The sequence below is a fragment of the Melanerpes formicivorus genome, unplaced genomic scaffold, assembly GCF_026170545.1.
Source record: "Melanerpes formicivorus ecotype bairdi unplaced genomic scaffold, bMelFor1.0.p_v2 SCAF_5, whole genome shotgun sequence".
Taxonomy (NCBI): Eukaryota; Metazoa; Chordata; class Aves; order Piciformes; family Picidae; genus Melanerpes; species Melanerpes formicivorus.
In genome coordinates this window covers 11,824,739-11,848,783 of record NW_027142357.1, presented here as the reverse complement: position 1 = coordinate 11,848,783, position 24,045 = coordinate 11,824,739, and the positions used below count along the sequence as shown (strand labels likewise).

The window sequence follows — 24,045 nt, the reverse complement described above, 5'->3', positions numbered from 1 at the left end:
GTGGAGTCACCATCATTTGAGGTGTTTAGGAGGAGACTTGATGGGTGCTTGGTTGCATGGGTTAGTTGATTAGGTGGTGTGGGATGATAGGTTGGACATGATGATCTCGAAGGTCTCTTCCAACCTGGTCTGGTCTATTCTATTCTATTCTATTCTATTCTATTCTATTCTATTCTATTCAAAACCCTCCATTCAGCTCATTCTTACATCTCACAGTGCTGGCAACTACAAAGTTGCAGAAGGCAGCACCAAATTAAAAACCAAAGAGCATTCCTTCATCTTTAGGTATACTGATTTTATTTTAATTTTTAATTAATTTTTAATTAAAATGTCAGGAAGTAGCACACAATGTAGTTGACATGAGATTTAAAACAAGTAGAGATTTTCATAGTGATGAAGCATTGCTAGAAACAAGACTACATTTGTCCAGAACCATAGAAATTTGAAACTCAGATGAACTTGAACACAAGAACCACCATACTGGTTGTGCCTAGTACTGTTCTGCACTGACATTTTCATTGAAGGTGTTCAGGAGGAGACTTGATAGGGTGCTTGGTTGCATGGTTTAGTTGATTAGGTGGGTTGGATAGTAGGTTTGACGTGATGATCTTGAAGGTCTCTTCCAACCTGGTTTATTCTATTCTACAGTGGAAAATTGCTGTCCCATGGAGTAGACCATCATAATTTGTATGAGCCTTTTCTTCTTCACTCACCTCTGCCAGCTTCATGTATCTAAAAAGTTTCTCACATTAGATAAGTGGTAAAAGGACACCTGGGAAGAAAAGGTCCCATCTTGAAGAACCTGTTTATATCACACTTGCCCATTCTTGTCATACCTGGGATACTATTCACCTGCCTGAAAAGATTCAAAGCAATCATAGAATCTTTTAGGCTGGGAAAGATCTTTAAGATGGTTGAGTTCAATGATTTACCTAGCACAGCCAAGTGCAAGATCTGCCACTTGGCTTTGTTGAACCTCATACCATTGGCCTCAGCCCATTGATCCAGCCTGTCCTGATTCCTCTGTAGATGCTCCCCACCTGCACGCAGATCAACACTCCTGCCCAACTTGGTGTCGTCTGCAAACTTACTGAGGGTGGACTCAATCACCTTCATTGATAAAAATATTAAAGAAAACTGGTCCCAGTACTGAGCCCTGGGAAACACCACTTGTAACCAGTTGCCGACTGGCTTTAACTCCATTCACCACCTCTCTTTGGGCCCAGCCATCCAGCCAATTTTTCACCCAGCAAAGTGTACACCCATCCAAGCCACGAGCAGCCAGTTTCTCCTGGAAAGTGCTATAGGAAATGTCTTTAATAAAGTCCATGTAAAGAACATGCACAGCCTTTCACTCACACACTGGGTGGGTCACCTTGTCATAGAAGGAGAGGTTAGCTAGGATTAACTCAGGTGAGTCAAGTATGACCTGCCTTTCATAAACCCATTCTTAACTGGGCCTTCTCACCTGGTTGTCCCATATGTACTGTGTGATGCCACTCAGGATGATTTGTTCTTGGCACCAAGGTCAGACTGACAGGTCTGTAGTTGCCTGTATATTCCTTCCAGTGTTTCTTGTAGATGAGTCTGCTAAACTCCAGACAACTGGGTCCTCTGTAGTTAACTAGGACTTCTAGTAAATGATGAGACGTGGCTTGGTGAGCACTTCCTCCAGATGCCTGAGTACAGAATACAGAATACAGAATTAACCAGGATGGAAAAGACCTCCAAGATCATCAAGTCCAACCTATAACCCAACACCATCTAATCAACTAAACCATGGTACTAAGTGCCTCATCCAGGCTCTTCTTAAACACATTCCCTTGGGTGGATCCCATCTGGGATGTGTGTGTCTCAGTGGAGTAGTATGTCAGAGGACTTAGTAGTATGTTAGAGGACACAGTCCCAAGCTGTGCCAGGGGAAGTTTAGGCTTGAGGTGAGGAGAAAGTTCTTCACAGAGAGAGGTGTTAGCTGTTGGAATGGGCTGCCCAGGGAGGTGGTGGAGTCACCATCCCTGGAGGTGTTCAAGAGGGGATTGGACATGGCACTTGGTGCCATGGTTTAGCAGTCATGAGGTCTTGGGTGACAGGTTGGCCTTGGTGATCTTTGAGGTCTCTTCCAACCTTATTGATTCTATGATTCTAATGGCAATTTCCTCTGGGATTATGGGGACTTTATACCACACCCCACATTTAGGGAGGGGACTGGGTACCCAAAGAACAATTGGTCTTACTATTAGAGACTGTGGCAAACAAGGCATGAAGTGCCTCAGCCTTTTCCTGATTCTTGGTCTCTATGTTTCACCCTGTATCCAATAAAGTAATAACGATAATATCCTCCAACTGAAGGATCGTGCAGCTTGACCAAGGGCAATTGCACTTTAAAATTGCATTTTAAAGTGGCAATTGGAATCTTCATTCTAAGAATCAAGAAGCATAGCCTCTGCAAATATTTCTTTGACTTGCAACACTATTTATGTGGCTATTTGGAGTATCAGAATGGGTGTTTTGTCAGGGTTTTTTTTATGGTTGCCCTTTTTTTTTGGGGGGAATTGGGGGGGGATGGGGGGGGGGGTGTCTTTGTATTTTTTTTTTCCCCCCATATTCTCAGATCTTCTCCCAGACAGCCATTTCCTGGCTCATATTGCATGAACATTTTTTATAATGCTTCTTTCATCTGATTTCAGAAATGCTTTGATCAAAATCTCCCTTCTGAATACTGAATGTGGTTTGCATCATCAAGCTGTGGCTATTGCTAATAAAAGGAAAGAATTGACTTTTAATGGCTGTGTTGGTGTTCGCGTGATCCAGAAAGAAATCACTGGGAATATACCTGCAAGTAACAGAAGCCCCTTAGTGCTTATTTTGTAGGGATTGTTTCTTCAGGCCTTTTTTTGTTTCTTTCATTTCAGCTGTTGTTGTTGTTAGAATTTTTATGGAGTCATTCAAGAAGCTTGGCTTGGTTTTATTTTTAAAATACAAATTAGTTTGATTTCTGGTTTGTTTTTGGTTTTGGTTTTGTTTTGTTTTTTCCTCTGGGGATATCTGCAAGTCTGTTTGCAGAAAAAAAATCCATTCCATGTGCACTCACATTTTGAAGCAGTTCTAGAGAGGTAAATGATGGTGATACTTGCTAATGAGCATTTTTCAATAATAAGCATTTCCACCCCCATTTCCCCCCCCAAAAAAAAAATACATGGCAGAGATCATTACAAGACCTCTCATCCACAGAGTCCCCTTAGACCACCCTTAGGAAGTGGGATCATCATGACATGCTTTCATTCCCACAGAAAAGAGCAAGCTGAGGAAGGTCTATGTGCAATGTGAATCCCACCACAGTTAAGACAAGGCAGCTGCCCATCCCTGACATGCTCAACCCCATCTGCATCAACACCAGGTCTGGAAACTGAGAGCCAGAGTCCTCTAAGGTTGAGGGCAATCTGCTTTGTGTTTCTCATGCAGTGGAAGCACAGAGGCATCTGCTCCTCATTACAAGCAACTGTTTTGTCTAGATACAGGTAGCATGTTTTCACTAGGTAGCTCTGGCATTAAAATCTTATCTTGTAATTTACTAATTTTAGTGGAGAAAGTGTCAGATCTTAATTTGCAGATGTCCTGTGTTGAAGGACCCGCAAAATCTGTAGCGCTGGCTGAGCTCTTCCCTGTGTCCAGATATCTTGCCTGGTTATACATCAACAGCTCGATCTCTTCACTCCTCTGCCTTCTCAACTAGAGAGCTGTCTGCTGTCAGACTTCTGACCTAAAGCATTGTAGGCTTCAACATCTCCACATATACGTGTAGTTCCTCTTGTCAGGTTCTAGCCATCTTTTATTCTGCACTCCTGGTGTCTTTGTTTCCCAGAGACACCCCTGTCCATCGATTACACTTCCACCCTTGATCTTGGCAAAGCAATATCTCTGGAACTTGCCACATGGGAAAAAATTATTATTTTCTGCCTTTTCCCCCCCTTTTTTCTTAAGACATTATCAACTGCATCTAGTTCTGCAGCCTTCCAACCACTTGGTTGAACAATACTGCAATTAACTAAGTGTGGGAAGGACGATATGGCTCATTTGAGGTTTTGTTTCCACTCAGATGAGAGCTAATCTCCCCTGTGAGTTTGAACATTTCTTTTCCTGATGAATTGTTTATTTTTTGATTCTGGAAGATTTCTAAGAATAGCATTTTGGGTTCCATAAAAATCTACTCTCCTGCTTTGATTCATTGCACTTAAAGATGCTGTTGTCATTCTCCCAAGTGTTGGCATGCAGTATTTGACAGTCTCCAATGGAGAAAATTCCTAGAATATAAGAACAAGACTTTATGCTTTGACTTAATTTTCTTTTCCTTTCTCTGCAGTTGCAAAATGGATGTTTATTTTTCATTAGCAATGCCACATGGTTTTTGAAGGCATGTTCCCTTTGGTTTTTAGACTGACTCTTTTTCCAGTGGTAGATTTGCCCAGACGTTTAGCTTTTGTTCTTTGTGGATGTTATTCTAGTGGGCTGGTGCTCCCGTAGGAAACACAACCATGGCCCTGCTGTGTCATGTGGTTTCCGCAGCAGTATGAGTTTGTTGAGCTGGGAGAACTGGCTTGGGGCTAGGCAGCAGTCAGTGACTCAACAGCTACAGTGGCTGCCTTGAAGACAAGTATCTTCTCCCTATGTGTAATTCTATTGTGGGTCAGAAGACAGCAGAACAGACAGCGCAAGCCTGCAGATGGGGATAGTACCTGCAGTGGAACTCCTTGGGGTCCTAGATCTCCTAGGTCTTCCTAACTTTACCCAGGGTGGGCCATCATCTGAGCAGGGCACCCTGAAACAGAGGCTCAGAGCACAAAGCTAGCTGGATGAACCAGAGCTCAGCATTACCCATGTGGTGGTCAGTGGAATGCTCTGGCGGGTGTGCAACCTCCTTGTGGTATTGGTCATTATGATAGCCCTGCCTCCAACACTAGCACAGCAAATTGCAGAGATATTAAAGCAGGGGTGGCATTAGCTTTTGCCTGCCCTTTGCTGGCAAAGTGCACATGTAGGAATCTTCTAGTGCAGCCTGCACACAAACAGTGATAGTCATCACACTGGAGGTTTCCAACCTGAACCCTGCAGATTTTCTCATATCTGATGTAGATCTCCAGCTTGTCTTCCAGTATCAGAGACACCAGATTTACTGTACAGCCTTAGTTCTGCTCACCTAGCCCTTTTAATGACCTAGGTATCTTTATTTATAAGAATTCCTAATCATCCAAATTCTTTCAGCTGATGCCATCTGATATGAATCACTCTAGCACCACAGCTTTATTTTACTATTATTATTATTATTATTATTATTATTATTATTATTATTATTATTATATCTTTTTTCTTTCCAAGACAAGCTTTCTTCATTGTTCACCTCACCAGGAAGCATACAGAGTCTGGGGTAACATTAGGATCCTGCAAGTGCTAGAGAGCTTCCTGGTGGCCTGAGCCTTCAAGCCAGAATCCACCCATATTTGTGGTGCCTTTGAGCCACTTATAAATAGATCTCGTTCATGCGGCTGTTTCATGTGCAACCATGGGACCAAGGGGAAGCAGCTCAGATCTGAGGCACATTGTACAGACTCTGGTGTCATCCCAGCCATCCATCAATACTGAAAGCCTTATGAAATCCAGAAGAGATTCTGACATGCGATTTGCTCACTCCATCATGGGGGACGGGGGCGGGGACAACTATTTTCTTTCCAGGCAAGCGAGCGAGTGAGCGAGCATGCAAACTGGCAGAACTCCTGCCACAAGGAACGAATTTGCACACACACTTTGATCCCTTTATGATTTTTTTATTTGTGTTAGCCACATCCTCTTCGCTGCACCACTCAGCAAAAGATGCTTTAAATTAGACGAGGCTTGGAAAACACTCTCTTTGTGGCTCCCTCCTCCCCAAGCCTTGCCTGCCCCCAAGGCTTAGTATTGGTCTGGTAGCCAGAGCTTTGCCTAACATGAAACTGGCACAAATGAAAAAGCGGATAAATAAACGTCCAGGAATCCTGCTTGTCATATTTAATCCATCATGTTTCCCAAACAGCCTGGTCAAAAAATTCTGCAGCAGTGTTTACATCATTCTGATTGAAAGCTACATCTGTGCATATAAATACCATTCCTGGATGCAGCTCCAGTTTCACATGAAGGCATCTATCGTTCTCTCTGCCCTCACCATTGAAAAAAAACAAACCCACAACCTTTTGCAATTCTCCCTTCTCTCATTTGTGCCCAATCCAACCTCCAGCACGTGCACACTTACGGTTTTTTCCATCCTTTCCTCAAGTCTTCTGGTAAGCATTGCCCAGTTCTGTGATCTTCTGCTACACGCGATGGGTGATGTGCAAAGTAGAATTCAGGAGACCATGAGCAAACAGTAATCACTTTGCTAATGAAAGTGACACAGTGCAAGCACCAAGACACACAACCTGGTATGGTTTTACTTCATCATGACCCACATGTCTGGTACCATGCACAGCAACCCTGCTTTGAGGTGGGGAAAACCACAAGAAACATGTCAAGCCAATGCAAATGAGAAACATTTTGTTTTGTAGTGACTGGAAGGTACAACTGGAAGAGGAGAAAAACCTACTTCAGCACTAGATCCAAGAGTAGGAGATGGTCACTGACCTTACATCCAGGCAATCAATGGCAAGCAGTCACGGTGGTTGAAGTTAAGAAATGACCACAGAGAATCCAACATGTCCACATGCCATGAACCACCAAACACTTCCCATCAGTTCCATCACTTTGACAAATTGAATTGCTAACGAAAATGGGGGGGAAGTATATGAGAAAAGGAATCTCTAGGCTGTTTGGGATCAGATGATACATTTTTGTCCCATCAAAAATTGTGTCTTCTATTTATTCTGTGGCCTTCTCCTGTAAGAAGAGAATCAATCAAAATTGTCCTTTCCATTCTCACCCTTCCCCCCCACACTATTTTCATTCATGGCCAAAATTACTCTTCACCCTAGGCACAAATCGTCTCTTGAAAATTGCATTTTTCAGTGGTAGGTGGTTTCACCACAAAATGTCTTGCTATGGTGCCTCCAGTGGTTCTTACCCCACTCAGATACACATATTTCTGTAAAACACTTTGCCCACTGAACTCCCCTTTAACATTGCCATGTGATTAAATAACTTCATTTTTTAAGTCTCACCTTGATTTGGTGGCAGGATTTTTAACCATATAGTTGGCAGTATTGTCCAGAGGTTGTATTTTGCAATAGGATTGGAGACAGACATCCTAGAAGTGAAAGGCTTTGAAAAACCAGGCCCTGCTATGTACATCCCCCTTGGGTTTTGGATGCTTTCTGAGCCCTTGTCATTGAAAACATCCAGTTCCAAAAGAAAACAACACCTGTTTTATTCAGCCAAGCAGCACAGGCATTTCCCAGGTGCCTCTTAACACCCCTAGGAATAAAAATAAGGCTGTTAGATGATGCATCACAGATAAATCAGTGTTTTACCTGTCAGAAAATACCCACCTGTTTATCTATAAAAGCGCTGTTATCATCCCTGATTCTGCAATTAGGGCCTCACAGATGACTAAGACAGACACCACAACCTAAAATAACAGCAAACCATGTAACTCTATAAAAAGTTTTTAATCCCTGTAAAATATAAGAGACTGTAAACCCACTTTTACCCTTCCTCCTTGAGCTCTTGCCTACTCAAAAGCAGGAGCTGCTTCTGGCCTCCAGATGTCAAACCCACAAGCTCTTCCCCTCTTTCTATTTTTGCTCTACACTTTGATCTTCCTCAACAGCTGCCTGGGGAAGTGGGGGGAGGCACATGGGGTTGGGGGCGGTGGATGCTACCATGTCCCCTTCAAGCCCATGGACTTCACCCCTTTGTTTCTCCTTGTCCATCTTAAAGATGGGAGAGAAATCCATAGAAAAAGTGGAGTGAAAACCAGTGAGAGAGGTGGGAGAAGGGTGGTGGGAAGAGATGGGTGGCAGGGCTGGGAGAATGCAAAGAGGGAAGGGTGATGGGCAGAAAGGGAGCTGCTGGGTGGGCATGACTGAGCAGAAGAAGGGGTGGAGGACATCTGCCTGTGGACTCAACACTAAGGTCTGAGTAGAGGTAGGCCTTTTGTGGGGTAGGAAGGAGTTTGTCCCTTAAAACACATTGCTTTGAGCCAAAGCAAGATGCAGAACCTGATAGCAAAATGCTGCCTCAAGCCATGGGGGCAGCTGGAGGTACTGCAGAAGACAGTACCTCCATAGACATTACCTGTCTTTCTTATACCCTAAATAAATCTTACCTACTTCTGGCACATCTGATTACCCTGGACTTTCTTTCTCCCTGCACCAAAGGTTGAACACCACAGCATTAAAGGCAGGAGAGGGTCCTATCTGTAGCAGTGTAAGTACAGTGACATATGAATCGCTACCAGCAAAGAACCTGACCTCCAGACATCTCCCCAAAGAGATGGGATTCCCTTTCAAAGGCAGCTGAGTCCTGCAGTGATTTGGTCATAATTCACTACATGAGCAATGGGCTGCACCACCCCATAGTGCTTTAGACCAAATAACATCTTGAAACCTACCCTCCCCCCAGTAAAAAATAAATCTTTGTCATGCAATATCACAGAAGGAAAAATTAAATTATCTTATCAATGTGACTAATTCCTGGAGCAAAGGAAGCAATATTACAGCTGGAGAGTCAGTGTCCAATTTGAGAGTTGTGAATATCTTCTTTCTGTTTCCCTGCCAATATTTTATTGTTGTGGTGGGTAACATAGGAGGGTTTTCACAGCACAGCTCACCTTGCCTTAAGAGACTCCCTCAACAGCTTCAGGTTGGCAGTAGTGCTGAGAGGATTGTACATCTTGATGATTTACTGTTAAAAAAAGACAAGGGAAAAAATGGTTGGTTTAAAAACCTATGGTGGTGGAATGGGTAGGAATTGATATTTGTGACCAAACCAAATCACATCAGTTATTTGCCCCGTTTCTGGATGCCACGTGCTCTCTGCTGACAGCCAGAGTGAGGAAACATTCAGGCATATCACATGGCGATAAACTGTCAAAAGAGAGCTTGGGAGTTGTGCTGGAGCAGGAGAGCAGTTCTCCCACATAAGCACAGCCCTCACTTGAGATAATGGGGGGGTGGGGAGGAGGGTAGAATATGACCCCAATACTCTCCTGAGGAACATACGGCTGGTATCTCCTGGGATGACCAATAACCAGACTCAAAAAGCAGGCTATCAGAGGGATAGAACAGCTTTCCAGAAACCCACCCCAGAGAAGTACTTTGGTCACAGAGTACTAAGATGATTTAGAAGGTAGAGCACATGAATTTGTGTCAAATTTCACTTTCCTCTGTTCTCCAGCACCCACCCGGTTGCCTGTTATTCTCCAGTCTCCCTCGCTACATCTGCCTCACTCCCAGCCACCATCACCTCGTTGCTCATTGTGGCACTGGCCAGGGTGATGACAGGCAGGCTTTGCACATGCTCAAGGGTTGCACAGTGAGTGCTCCACAGGTCAGAGCTCCCCTCAGTCACCTCCATGTCCCCAGAGGAGCTTGCCTTCACCTGGAGAGCAAGTGACCACGCCACAAGGATGCTGCCTCCTCCCTGGTGCCCACCCTCTCCTGGGTGTTTCCTTGTAGCCACGGCAGTGTAAAGAGCTAAAAACAGCTTCAATGAAGTGCAAACAGGTGTTTCCTATAGATACCTATGTGTATATACACATATCTCCCTGGTGTGGCACTGAATCTGCTTGCTGTTTTCTGTTTAAAAGCTTCAGTTTTGCCCCAAGGCACTCACAAAAGCAAGTCCATGATACACATTACAGACAGATACCAGCACAGAAATCTCCTCTCCTGCAGCTGTAACGACTCTTTCCCTTGTAAACATATCACATTGAGATCAAAATTCGCTCCCTCCAAATGAATTCCTGCATCTCCACCAGCTGCATACTTGTGGCTGTTTAGTATTCCAAATTTAGGCATTGGCAGAAATAAAGAATAAGTGAGGATAAGAACACATATGCTGAGAAATGCAGTGCTGAAGGGTATCCCACCCTGAATTTAAATAGTAGAACTAAAATATCTCGTGTGTGTGTGTATATACACATATGCACATATGTCATGGTACTTAAGCAAACATTACATCCACAGACCATTGAGCATTTGCCTCTCCTGTGTCACATTTGGAAAGTGCTAATGCCTTATGGGAAATGTGGAAGAAAAAAAATGTTTTGTTCTGAAGCAACACAGCTTACTATTCTGCTTTGCTGACTTTCTTCTCTCTTGCAGCAAAAAGCAAGTAAACAATGCACCGAATGCTTCTGCTTGCTCCATGTATAAACTAATTCTGTTCCTTGGAACCAGACTAACTGGGAGCAGGGTTTTTTTTCCAAGTATGTTTTTAATGCTTTACAAATCATCAATTCCTGTTGCTTGCCATCGTCTTGAGAAAAACACCCAAACAAACAAAACCCCAAAGAAACAACAAGCCACCAACTATCCAAGTCAATTGCCAGAGAAAAGGCTATAGTTGCAAAAATTGGACTAAAATCACCCCATTTCTAGGCTGATACAGAAGATCAAGAGGGACAGAATGGTTCTCCTTGCAGAAACAGTCACTTTAGGGCTTATGCCTATCTGGGCTGACCTCTTAAGAACCAGCAAGAACACTTGGAGGGACAGCAGGGTCAGTGACTCCATGCTTTGAATGGTTCAGCAGATGTGGAGGCATACTATGAATCCCCATCTTCATGGAGAAGCTGATGTTCCTCCATATGGGGAAATACATTAGCTCTGGATTAAGAATTTAATCAAAAACATTGTGTCATTGCCCCAAAACTTTAGCAATTTTAGCAAAGCTTGCAAGGAAAATGGAAACTTTGACACATCTACCAGATATTTCATTAAACATCACTGCCCTCCTGAAAGAGCTGTGGGCTGTTAGATGAACTTGCACACCAGTCCAGCAGAGGTTATCAATTTAACAGGCTCCTACCACCATGGATATATCTTAACTCTCCATGAAGAAAATGTTTTTGCCAAAGGGGTTGTGACTACCTCAGTGGTTTCTTGTTATAAGAGGGCACCGGGCAACAGTGCTCTGCTGGGATCAATGAACTTTCCACTGCTCTCCTGCCACACTGGGAAACCACAGTACCAAAGCTACCACACTGAAACATTTCTGAGGCAATATCATATTCCTCAGTCATATCTTCACCTACTCATTTCCCTGCATTATTAGGCTTGTTATTTATATTACACTGAAGCCACAAGATCTTACTGTACTCAGGACTGGAAAAGGAGTGATACCCCTTTCTGTGGATGTAAATGGATACATCAGAGCAAAGGCAGCAGCAGCACAATTATTTCCTCCCCCCCCCCCCTTCCCCCCCCCCCCCGTTTTTTTTTAAACCTTTTTTGCACAGAAAATAGGTACCAAAAGGGTGCACTCAAGCTGGTGGCACTTACGAAAAGAGGATCTGACATATCTGACACATCAAATAGAGGTTTTAAGGAAAATTATGTGCCCTGGACAACAGTTTCAGATGAGGTGGGGATTGGGAGCTCAAGTCTTTATTGAGAGGGTCTTATTGAAATGCCTAGAAGCAAGAGAAGGAAAGGTAGCCTCAATGAAGGGAAGATCTGAGCCTGAAAGGCAGGATCCCTTATACCGATGGGTGCAACAGGACGCTGCGATGGACAAGAGTTCGACATGCAATATGGCCTGTGGGCTCCCCACCAGCTGCCTCTGCTCAACGGGCTTAGCTTAATCAATGTGCTTGCTCATGGTAAACATTTGCCTCAAACACACTTTTCCCCAGTGACTTCTGTTTTCTATGACTGGAGATGACACCATGTGGTTGCTTGCCACAGCCTTCAGAGTAAACATTGATGGGAGGGGTGGTTTTCCATGGGCAGGCAGCAATCTCTCAGGATGAGTGACCTCTGAGGCCACAGAGGGTTAAAAGGCATGGGGGAATATGAGCTCTGAGCATAAATTTATGAACCTTAATAAAACTGTTGGGGGAGGGCAAACTGAAAAATGTTTCAGCATTTGCATTCCTCCACCTTCTGTCCTAGAGCAGGGGAGATGTTCTCCCTCATCTCCTGCCAAGAAAAGGAATCGCTGTAAAACTGCTGATATAATTTTCAGTTCCCCCCTTTACTTTGAATCTGCAAACCTCATGCCTGCTTCCCTCTTGGAAAGTAGGAAACAGCTTGGGTTAAATGTGTGTGGAAGCAGATAAGCCTGGAATTGGAATGATTTCCCCACTGGCCTTCCAGGGGCTCCAAGGGGAAAAGCCCCAAGGCACAACCAGAGAACAAAACTCTTCTGCCAAGCCTCCTTCCTCATACACCTCCTGGTGCTTCATCTCCTGGGATCTGCTTTAGCACTTAGGTGGTGGGGCAGAGATGGGGAGAAGATTGGTTTTCTTTCCTTCAGCCTTGCAAATGGATTTCCAAGGCAAATAAAATAATTGTCTCAGGCAAACACAAGAGCTGAAAGGCATCAGTTGCAGGTGGACCTTTCCCATTTTCTTATTGCCAAAGCACCCACCTCTTGAAGGAAGTGGTCTCCCTGGATACCCAGCTGCTGGCCTCCAGAATAATCTGGAAGGTTTGAGCACAACCCTTGTGATTTCAACTTTCAGGACTGAATATGCTTCAACATAGGGATGGGATCCCTAAAGGAACCAAAGAATGCTGCACAAGTACAGTTATGCTTCACAAAGCAGATGAAGGCTTCCAAGGAGCAAGTGGGAGGAGGAAGAAGGAATGACATGAGGAGGGCAGATACCCAGGGAGCTCATCTCTGAAAATTGAAGGCATCTACAGAAAGAAACTTGTTCTGAGCTATCTGTGCTGAGGTCCATTCCCCTGATCACACAGAGGAAATTAATTTAGACAAAGGACAGTCTAGCTACAGAGATGACAGAATTTCATTAGAAGACCTGGAACAGAAAGTCACTGGAGGCCTCTTGCATGGAGGATATCTTCAGAGAAGTACTGCCAAGAAGGAACCTCCAAGCCTGCGTTAGTGCAGGTCTTTCATCAGTGTGGCTCCAGCTAGAGATCTGGGAATCAAGCTCCTCTGTGACAGATATTATACAAACACAAAGGTGGTCCTGCTTCGAGGGGTGTGTAATCCACTTATTTAAGACATCCCCCGTGCACGCAGGCACTGACTTTGCTTGTCCCAAAGCCCCAAAGACAGCCATTTCCCCTGCCTTGCATGACTATATAATCTCCTCAGGCTGACACACAGAGCCTGTACCAGAGGTGAGTGTGGGACCCAGGCTTCAGGAACACCAGCTCTGCCTGTTAAGCACCAGGCCAGCCTTCTCTACAGATGAATAGGAGGCAATTCCAACACTCTGGCAAAGCCGTTTGGAGAGGCGATAGAGCCCCAAGGCTAGCCCTAAATCTGTCATACAGCACGTCCTCCTTCCCTCAACACTCACATATTGATATTGTTGGGGAAAGAAAAAAAAAAAAAAAGCAGCTTTGGCTGTCCCTGTAGGTCCCAGAGGAAATGGTTTTATAGGACTCTGGTGGATGCAGAAAATAACTTCCACTTAACGGCAGGCGCTGGCTCAGCATTTGCTGGCCTGAGACAGATCAAACACTTCAGAGCAATTCCCAAGTTATTGGTCCTCCAGCTCAGAGCTTCCCAGCCAAATCTTTATCCTCTGCTTCTAAAAGCTGGTTCTACTTTATGTTCAGGAATAATATCCCTAAAAACATGCATTTATGAATGAGCAATACTTTCCTCACCTCCACAAAAGCCCAGCACCCGGATGGAGTCCAGGACGCAGCAGCAAAGGTGCAGAGCATTCATGTGCAGACTTCTCAAGAGCCTTGGGAGTCAGACCCAGCCTAGCACTGCAGCTTTTACAAACCAGCTACTGGGATACAGGCTCTCCAGCCAGGCTCTTTAGTTAATGGGCATCTGCACAATGCATTTTTATTTCTCATGACCCTTTATCATTCTTTATCCAACAAGCCTGAACCAGCCTGTTTGGAAGGGACTTGGTCCTCCAGGGAAATCAGCCTTTTGAATGCACATTACAGATTTCAGAAACAGTGCCCAGGCTGGATGAGAAGAGTAAATTAATCTTGGTGGTCAAATCTTCACACTTTAGGAAAGGCTATGTGAAGCCCAGGGTAAGAAAAACAGCACAAGGGAAATGGAAAACTCTCACCCAGAGAGAGCTCTGTTAATCGGCACCAGCCGGTGCTCTGCTAATATTTTGATAAAGTCCTGTTTTCTCTCCAGAACAGAACATTTACTGAGATTTTTTTATCCTCTTCCCCCACCCTTTCCCTGTCCTTTCCTTCTGTCATAGTTCTGGCATGCTTAAAGTGGAACATATGTAGCAGACAAAGACTGCATGAAAGGTGAGAGAAATAGCTGAGGATAGGAAACCACTCTGCTCCACTGACATGTCAAAACTCAGTTTATATCCCCACACTAAGATGTCCTTTTCTCCTCCTTCCATCCCTATCATATGCATACCCTTGCCTTCTCACAGCCTCCCTCACAACATTAAAGGGGAGTAAAATCATAAAATAGAATCACAGAATCGTGGAACTTTTGAGGTTGGAAGAGACCTTTGAGATCATCAAGACCAACACTCACCTGGAGCTCACAATTCCACAACTATGGCTAAGGTACCACCACTAAACCACATCCCTAAGCACTACATCCACACATCTTCTAAATGCCTCCAGGTATGAATCATAGAATCTACCAGGTTGGAAAAGACCTGAGAGATCATCAAGTCCAACCTATTACACCTCATGACAACTAAACCATGGCTTCAAGTGCCACATCCAATCCCCTTTTGAACACCTCCAGGACTCCACCACTTCCCTGAGCAATCTGTTCCAGTGTTTGACAACCTTCTCTGTGAAGGAATTTTTCCTAATAGCCAACCTGCACCTCCCCTGGCGTAACTTGAGGCCATTTTCCATCGTCCTGTCATCAGCTGCACGTGAGAAGAGACCAGCCTTCACCTCAGTCCAACCTCCTTGAATGTAGTAGTAAAGGATGAGGAAGTCTCCTTCAGCCTCTCTTCTCCAGACTAAATAAACCCAGTTTCTCAGCCATTCCTAGTAAGACTTGTGTTCAAGGCCTTTCACCAGCTTAGTTGCTCTGCTTTGAGCACGCTCCATCTGACACGAAAACCTGTTCGGAAGGGCAAAGGACTCTCATTATAAAGTTGAGCTCATGCATTCAATTACAGAAATGAAGAGGACCCAATCTGACTATTCATTACATTTTCCGTGTTAAATTACTCTTTCCAGCCAATGACTAGAGAAACTTTGGAATATAGTTTGATTGCCCTGGGGAACAAAATCAGCCTCCCAAAGAAACATGGCCATGTTGTCAAATCCGAGGGGAGGAGATTTTAGGAATATGTTTTGTGCTGATTGCATGTTGGAGAAGGAAAAGGAAAAAATATGTCAATGTTTTACAATATAAAGTGTTTAAAATGTCTTGTTTTCTTTTTTAAAGTTACATTGGAGCCATCAACTTAGGATTTAAGCCCTATTTTAGCCAAGAACAATCTGTTAAAGCAGCTTCTATAACCACATACTGTCAGCAAGCTGCAAGAGGGGCCAGCTTCATGTCAAGGAACAAGTCAGGAACCAGAGGGGGCTCTGGTACAGGTAGGTCCCACACCACCAGCATGCTCCCCCACAGCATCTGCATGCCACTGTGTGGAGCAGGATCCCAGCACAGGCTTCACCAGCAGCCGCAGACAAACAAAGGGGCAAACAGCACCCAGCCAAGGGTCAGAACCAGCAGGAGATGAAGGAAGGAACAGGGATGGAGGCAAGTCTACAAAAGCCTACTCAGGAGACAGGGTGATAGAAGAGAAGGGCATACTTACTTTGTAGTCCCTGCCCTCAAGGCAAATGGGCCCCATGAGCCCAAGGGTAGAGGGTGTACAGGGCAACTAAGGAGCGCTGGTGTCCTGAGAGTGCAACCCACCCAAGCTTCAGTACCTTTGGATGACAGGCAAATGTCCCTTTCCTTACAAAGGCAGTTCACCTCTGGCTCTCACAGAGTGTGTCTGAGAGCCTCTACAGCGCAAATCTCAGTGACAGCTACCTTGTAGAGAAGGCGGTGACCAACTCCTCCATTACTCTGGAATATGCAAGAGTATGGGATGGACTTTCTTCACACTGAGTTCCATTACATGGTTCCTGGAAGAAAACTTCTGAGAATCCAGCTGCCATTTATCTACATCCCTCCCACAGAGCCAGAAGAGTTTGGGTTTTTTTAATCTGCTGTTGGATAACAAGACAGATGTCCAGACTTGGTCTCATTTTTAATAGATGCAAACTAGTAACAAATGTATTAGGATGGATGAATGAATGTGTGTGTCCTATTCCAGCACATCTGACATGCTGCAAGGAAGAGCAGCTGGCTCACATTTTGTTTTTTTGAAGGAGCTGCTTTTTAGGTGGGAAATGGAGGTACCACAGCACAGGAACAGATCCTTGGAGGAAAACATGACTCTAAAACTTAGGTGGGAAAATAGATTTGAAAATATGTAAAATACAAGAAAAGTGGTGCTTACCTGCTGCCTCCACCTCCTAGCTCAGTCCTCTGAGGTAGGCTGAAACATCTGGATGGGGTACAGCACACACTGTTAGTGAAAGCTGAATTAACTCTGGAGGAAGGACTTACTCTTGAATGGCTTTGAAAGCCCAAGGCAAGATTTCCAAGGCAGAGCCCAGTGCTTGAACAGAAACTAGAACCACCTAGGAAAACAAAAGGAAGCAAATAAATGGGGGGTGAAATGCAGCAGTAGAAGAAGGTAGGACAAAGATCAAAGGAGAAGGGCAGACTCAGAAAGCCACAACACCGCCTCTAGAGCTCAGGACCTCTGTGGTTCTGTTGGGTTTTCCTCCACTGGTCTCAACACACATGTTTATCTGTTTGAACAGCTGACTGTTGCTGACCTCAAGTGCTCAGAGTAGTTGGTGGGCTCAGCAGTGCCGGTTGCTCACTGCCTGGGATGCTCCTGGGGGCTCACCAGGGCAGCCTGAAGCCTGTGTGTGGTCAGGGTGCTGCCTTCCCTCCAGAAGCGAGAGATTACAAAGGGCACAGCTGAGAAACTCGAAATGCATCAGAAGGAAGCAAAAATGTGAGGTGGGGAATTCAGCATTGCAGCCACCCAGGGCACTAGCAGTAATCAATAAGGTCTATTTTATACTTTTTAAGCAGACATTAGTGATGCATCTGTAGTGACTGCCTGCCCAGGAGTCTTCATACTTCCTGCAGCTGAAAAATGCAACCAGATTACAGCAGCTCAGTCCAGGCTAGCAAAAGCAGGACAGAAATAAGTCATCATGTCACAGAAATTAAGAGGTGGTCACCCCATCTGCCACCTTTTGCATACAGGGCTGAAGGCTGCATATCAGGACAAATAACTGAAACTGGATACATATCTTCACCTGGCCAGACGGCTGCTGCAGGATGTGAAGAAGTTTCACACCAGCTCCCCTATTAGATTCTGACTGCCTTGGGTTTTTTGTTTGTTTTCTGACCAGGAGAAGTTGTCTTCATTTAAGCCATTGTTCAGAGGAAAGTGTCAGTAGAGTCCAGACACCAACTTTTCTCCAGCTACTGTGAAAATCCCCATCCTGGTCTCCATTTGGAGCTGAATAGTCCAAATCTCAACGATATTCATTCACTATTGTTTATTTTATTGGCAGGAACTGATGAAGCAAGCAGGCAGTGATGGAGGTCTCCTAACATCATTAAATACTCTTGGGGGACAGCTACCTTCTGATGTCCCTGAGTTCATAAAATAGCTGAACTCATGAGGCCACAGTGTCAACACTCAGAGAGGTCCCATCTGAAATTCTTCTCACCATTTTAATTTCCCTGAGCATATTATCCTGCATTAAGGCTGTGGTTGAGTTGTTAGGTTTGGCATCCCTTTTGTACTATTTATGGAGGATTCTAGAAAATGTTTCTGGTTTTGTCCATCTTCATCTTATAATTATTAATATCTTTCCTTCTAGTCACTGGACTCATTCCCGTGTTGGCTGCAAGGCTTCAACACCAATTGCCACTTAATTCAATCTTCCTCTCTTTCAGGAGCACATTCTCATAATTGCCCTACCCATAGAAAGTAAAAACTTGGAGAACCAGAAGTTGTGACTTACAGAATGCACCTTGAAATTTATCCCTTTTTATGTCTTGTGTCATAAACGCTTTCTCTGCCTCTTCCATGAAACAGAAGGCTCCCCATGCCATGTGCCTGATAGGCCACAAGGAGAGCCCTGAAGCCTCAGAAGGCTTAAAGTACAATTTTTCACTCTAAATAATTGGGATCTATCAGCCTGCTGCAGTGGCCTATCAGTATTAGCACAGAAGGGATATTTGAAGCTGTCCTGGTCTGAAGAAGTCTCCCATAATTAGGACCAGCCAAGGCTGGAAGAATAAACAGGTTTTCCTGAGCTTGAGAAAATTCCAGAATCATTATTTTCTTTCTTTGGTATTGGACAGAATTCAATCTCCTGATACATGACACAGAAAATGTGTTGTGTCAAAATCCCCTGTCTCCTATTGTTTGTAAATAACACACAAGGAACAGCAGGCTTAAGTGAAATTGCAGCTATCTAATCATGGCCTTTGGTCTATATAACTTGGTACTCCTCTGCCTTATGAAGTGATGATGAAGTTTCTCCCACCCTCAGGCCTCTGTTGTATAAAACAATGTTTGCATGGATGTTTGCATTCACTTTGACTTCAGCCCTGGTCTGCCAGCAGATAATTCAAGTCAGAAGCTGATATGGATGGAGCAGCAATGACATTGCTGCTGGCCCATGTATAGACAACATATAGATCAGCAGAGAGGCAGAAGGGAAGTTATGCCTCCCAGCTGAGTAAACATTAGACTGCAGCTGGCCAGAACACTGACTCCAAGAGAAAAAGAACCTGCACAAAGGAAGAAGAGGAGAAAGAGAGAGATTTCTGAAGAAGAATGCAATAATAATTTCAAGTCGACTACAACCAAATCCCTTGGTGTGCTCTACCAAGACTCATCCCAGTGGGGAAATCCACAGCCATCTAACTCTGCCCTTTGTTATCCCAGTTCCTTAGAATGTGAACATGAAATTCAATCTACCTTCATGCCCTTGCTTCACATAATGTTCAACATTCACTGCATGGCACGAGCATGTTATGGTACTGTCCTTAGACTGAATGCCAAGCACTTCTTGTTGCTTCTAGGGACAAGAGTGAACCAGAAGACCTATAGTATAAATCATCTTCCCAGGGATACCTCCAGATCTGTTCCTGCAGGGGTGACTGTGTGGGGACCTTGCTGGGATGCCGTGCAGGACCACTGGATAAGGAATGGAGACTTCATGTCACCTTACAAGAAAACAAAGAAGTCAGCTTGAGTCCTGAGCCATGGGCTGAGATTTGCAACATGTGGCAGAGAACAGGGCAGATTTTGCATCATGAGGGGCTTCCATATAAGGGAGCCAGGCCCTGGCTGTTGCAAGACAAGCCAGTGCTCTTCCCTCCAACTGAGATATGCTTCCATTCCTGCAGCAAGAATAGAGGAGCACAGAACTGTGTCTGGAAATCCTGAGCCTGGCATAAACAAAGGCATTTCTGAAGCTTATCTCCAAGCCTCTAGCTGCAACACCCAGGCCCCTAATACACTTTCTCCCCCCCACCCCCAATTTGAATCTGCATAATTTCTTCATCACAAAAGTATTTCTGCCCTCCTCTGCAGTGCAAGACAGGATGGGGCAAGTGGTGTTGAAGGAGACAGCTGAGCCAACCCACTTCACAGCATCGTGCTCTTTAGCATCCTGCAAGTGCTCTCTCCACATGCCTGCAAGGTGTGTGCACATCATCCAGGTAGTCTCTCATGGCTCAAGGTAAGCCAGACCTTCTACCTACTATCCTTGTGCTTTCCTCCAATGATAGCAAGCCCTGCCCAGCCTCATCTCCTGCCCCAATAGCCTACAAGCTACAAATGCTTCTAGTATCAGGTCCCAAGATTTCTAAGAATAGGGGGAAGCACAACCAGGCCCACTCACAAAGACCATAAAGTTTTCAAGGGGGCTCCTTTGGGAGTCCTCACTAGGGCAGGGACCCAGAGCACCTACCCACTTGGAAGGTCAAGACTAAGCATAGCCATCAAACAGCACCATGGTGTTTCCACATTTGTTTGCTCTTGTCAGAGTGTCCCATAGCCTCTGTAAAGGTGAGATGCAAAAACGGAATGTTTTGTCTCATCCTCATGACATATCTAGGAAAACATGGTTTGCAAGGCCAAATAGAAAAAAAGACTCTATATAAATATAACAATTTCCCAAACCACTTCTAAACTTCAGCCAATCAAATCACTCATAACTTTACTTGGGACATAAGCAAACCTTGTTCTTCTAAGATAGCATCACTCTGCCTCCTCCTTTCCTTCATCACTGAGGAGGCAGCTCTCATGGCAGCTGTGCAATGATCAAAACACACATCCCTCTGCCAACCCACTCTGAAACACAGAGACTTCAACAATAAAAAAGAACCTGCAGCATATATTGTTCATTGATTACTCCATTGTATCAGCAGGTATTCATATAATAGAATCACAGAATCATAGAATCGTCCAGGCCGGAAGGGACCTCCAAAGGTCATCTGGTCTGACCTGCTCCCAGTCAGTAGGGACATCCTCAACTACCCCAGGTTGCCCAGGACCTTACCTTGAATATCTTTAGGGAAGGGACCTCAACCACCTCCCTGGGCAATATAATCATAAGAAATAATATAATCTATTATATCAATAGATATTAATCAGATATTCTATCACCAGATATTAATAATTTCCAGGTAAGGTTGGACAGGGCTCTGAATAACCTGATCTAGTTGAAGATGTCCCTGCCCACTGCAGGAGGATTAGACAATTTAAATGATTTCTAAAGGTTCCTTCCAACCCAAAGTATTTAATCATTCTGCAATCCTGTGATTCTATATGATCAGAGCACTTCAATGGCAAAGTGCACGTAACATGCTTGCAGCCACCATTTCTCCTGTGTATGTGCATTCTTACATAAGATCAGCAAAGAACATTTTGGGGAAGCCAAATAACCATTTTTAAAAAGGGAGAAAAGGGAAAAAAAAAAAAAAGGAAAATAATAAATGGCAAAATAAGACAGTTGCCAAATAGAAAAATACCAAATCGCCAAAGTGGTAAGTGGCCTTCCTAACAGGTTTCCCTGGGGGCTGAGGTACAGTAATTCAGGGCAGGAGGTGGTGAAGGAAGCTGTTAGAGAAGGTAACTAATAGGAGCTTGTCTAAAACCTTCCCAAGAAATCTGTCTTATTGGCTTTTCCCACAGCATAACATAGCACAGCTGGCAATGAAATAACACAGCTTGTCTTTGGACCCCTCTGCCTGTCCTGAATCAAGCACTATGATGATATGTTGAGGCACCAGTGAGTTTTCCAATTGTAAAAGAAGGGAACTCTTCATTTCAGAAACCTGGGGTCCAACACAAGGTAGGTTTCAAGCAGAACAAAAAGCTCTTCCCTCCATATGAAAGCAGCACCGTGTGGTTGGGTGAAAAGCCTACATTCACTGAGGCAGCATTAAGAACATGAGCTTTATATTCTTGCTTATTCTACCAAAAGGATTCCCTGCCCTCCATAAATCCATACTGTGCAGCAACTCAGACCATGATTCATAGTGTTGGGTAAAAATCAGATGAAGTACTTGAATATTGTGTCCAGTTCTGGGCTTCCCAGTTCGAGAGAGAAGGAACTACTGGAGAGAGTCCAGTGGAGGGCTACAAAGGTGATGAGAGGACTTGAGAATCTCTTACAAAGAAAGGCTGAGGGACCTGTGGCTGTTTAGCATGGAGAAGAGAAGACTGAGTGGGGATCTTACCAATGCTTAGCGATACCTAGACAATGGATGTCAAGAGGATGGGGCCAAAGTCTTTGCAGTGGTGCCCAGTGAGAGGACAAGCAACAATGCTCACAAAGTGAAATACAAGAAGTTCCATCTGAACATCTTTCCTGTGAGGGTGACAGAGCACTGGCACAGGCTGCACAGAGAGGTTGTGGAGTCTCCTTCTCTGGAGACATTTAAAACCTCCTTGGATGCAGTCCTGGGCAATGTGCTTCTAGGTGACTCTGCTTTAGCAGGGGTGTTGGACTGAATGACCCCCAGAGGTCCATTCCAACCCCTACCATTCTGTGACTGTGAAATTCAGTTGTTTCCAATTTAAGCTTGAAGCTCAGCAATCTTGGGCTTTGTTTGGGGATGAAATCAAAGCAGAAAGGAAAACTTGGGAGATGAGTTAAAGGCAGAGTGGGAAACCAGGTAAACTGAACTGACAAAGTGGGGGTTTTTCCTCAACTCATGTGAACCAAAACCACTGACCTTCACGCATCCAAGATGCTCTCCACACCAGCCTGTCTCATATAAATCTAACACTGAACTTGGAACTGAACTTCAGCATGGTTTAAACCACACACAATTATCCCAATTAAAGGCTATTTTTCAGAGCCTGCTTAGGTCCTGCCCATATTTTAATGGGAAGAAAACTTGTGTTGCCAGTGAATGTTGCCCCTTTTGCAAGCAAGGTGTAGTTTGGATCTACACATGCTTGGAAAAGTTGTGCGCTTGGGCTGTAAGCAAAGGCAAGGAAAAGGTTTACCGTAAAGATGAAATCCATTACAGAAGCTCACATGCTTTCTGATCATCCTGTGCCAGGCATCAGTAAATATGACCAGCTGAAACTGCATCCAAAAAAATAAAAGCATGGGGGGCTGGTATGGGACTGCTGGAACCCAGAATTATTTAAAAATAAAACAAAACCTGGAAACATTTGTCAAGTGAAACCAGACTTTGGAGATTAGTTTGTAATTATTCATGGCTGAAGGGACAGAGAAAACCTTCAGTATTTAAATGTGTGTATTTGTTTGTTTGAGTGCAATCACTAACAGTGATGGCTAATGAAAGAAAGAGGCAAGTGCTGTGGGTCCCTGTATAACTGCCCCTTGTGTTACTCCCCAGTTCAAACATCAGAGCCGTAGTCTTATCACTACGAGCGTTATGTGGATTTCATTTGTAAACCTGTCTTTCAAATCCTGAGTACTTGCCAGGAATGCCTCTATGGGGAGGGGGGAAATCATCCTGAAGGGTTATGGAATACATTTCCCTGTGGAAAAAAAGCACACTTTCTTTGCATTTTTAAAAATATGCACTTTTAAGAATGATTATGGGATGCTTTGAAATGTCTCTGTAGCACTTTGGGGATCTGCCTTCAATCGGAGAGATCACAAGAGTCCTTGACAATCCCAAGGCAGAATGCAAGGTTTCAAGCTTTCTTGAATGGTCCCCGGGCATCCCTGTGAGAATCCAAGGAAAAGTACTCTGCAAGCTTCCCAGCCGGTAAAAGATGTCCTGCTGCCCTGCACATCTCTGGTTACCAAGAACAATTGCCCATATAGAATCATAGAATCAATATGGTTGGAAAAGACCTCAGAGATCATCAAGTTCAACCTGTCACCCAAGACCTCGTGACTATTAAACCATGGCACCAAGTGCCATGTCTAATCCCCTCTTGAACACCTCCAGGGACGGTGACTCCACCACCTCCCTGGGCAGCACATTCCAATGGCTAACAGCTCTCTCGGTGAAGAACTTTCTCCTCACCTCCAGCCTAAACTTCCCCTGGTGCAGCTTGAGACTATGTCCTCTTGCTCTGGTGCTGATTGCCTGTGAGAAGAGACCAACCTCCTCCTGGCTACAACCTCCCTTCAGGTAGTTGTAGAGAGCAATAAGGTCTCTCCTGAGCCTCCTCTTCTCCAGGCTAAACAATCCCAGCTCCCTCAGGCTCTCCTCATAGGGTTTGTGCTCGAGGCCTCTCACCAGCCTCGTTGCCCTTCTCTGGACACGTTCAAGAGTCTCAATGTCCTTCTTAAACTGAGAGGCCCAGAACTGGACACAGTACTCAAGGTGTTGCCTAACCAGTGCTGAGTACAGGGGCACAATGACTTCCCT

General features: G+C 44.5%; 1 long non-coding RNA gene across 1 annotated transcript; it reads right to left on the bottom strand.

Moving 5' to 3' along the window:
- Positions 1 to 336: 336 nt before the first annotated feature.
- Positions 337 to 16,735, bottom strand: LOC137440994 (uncharacterized). Its single transcript, XR_010987284.1, has 7 exons — positions 16,589 to 16,735; positions 8,792 to 8,865; positions 7,509 to 7,588; positions 7,182 to 7,434; positions 6,649 to 6,900; positions 1,469 to 1,679; positions 337 to 772 (listed from the first exon to the last, which is right to left on the bottom strand). It is a non-coding gene; the product is annotated as an uncharacterized lncRNA (long non-coding RNA).
- Positions 16,736 to 24,045: the final 7,310 nt, after the last annotated feature.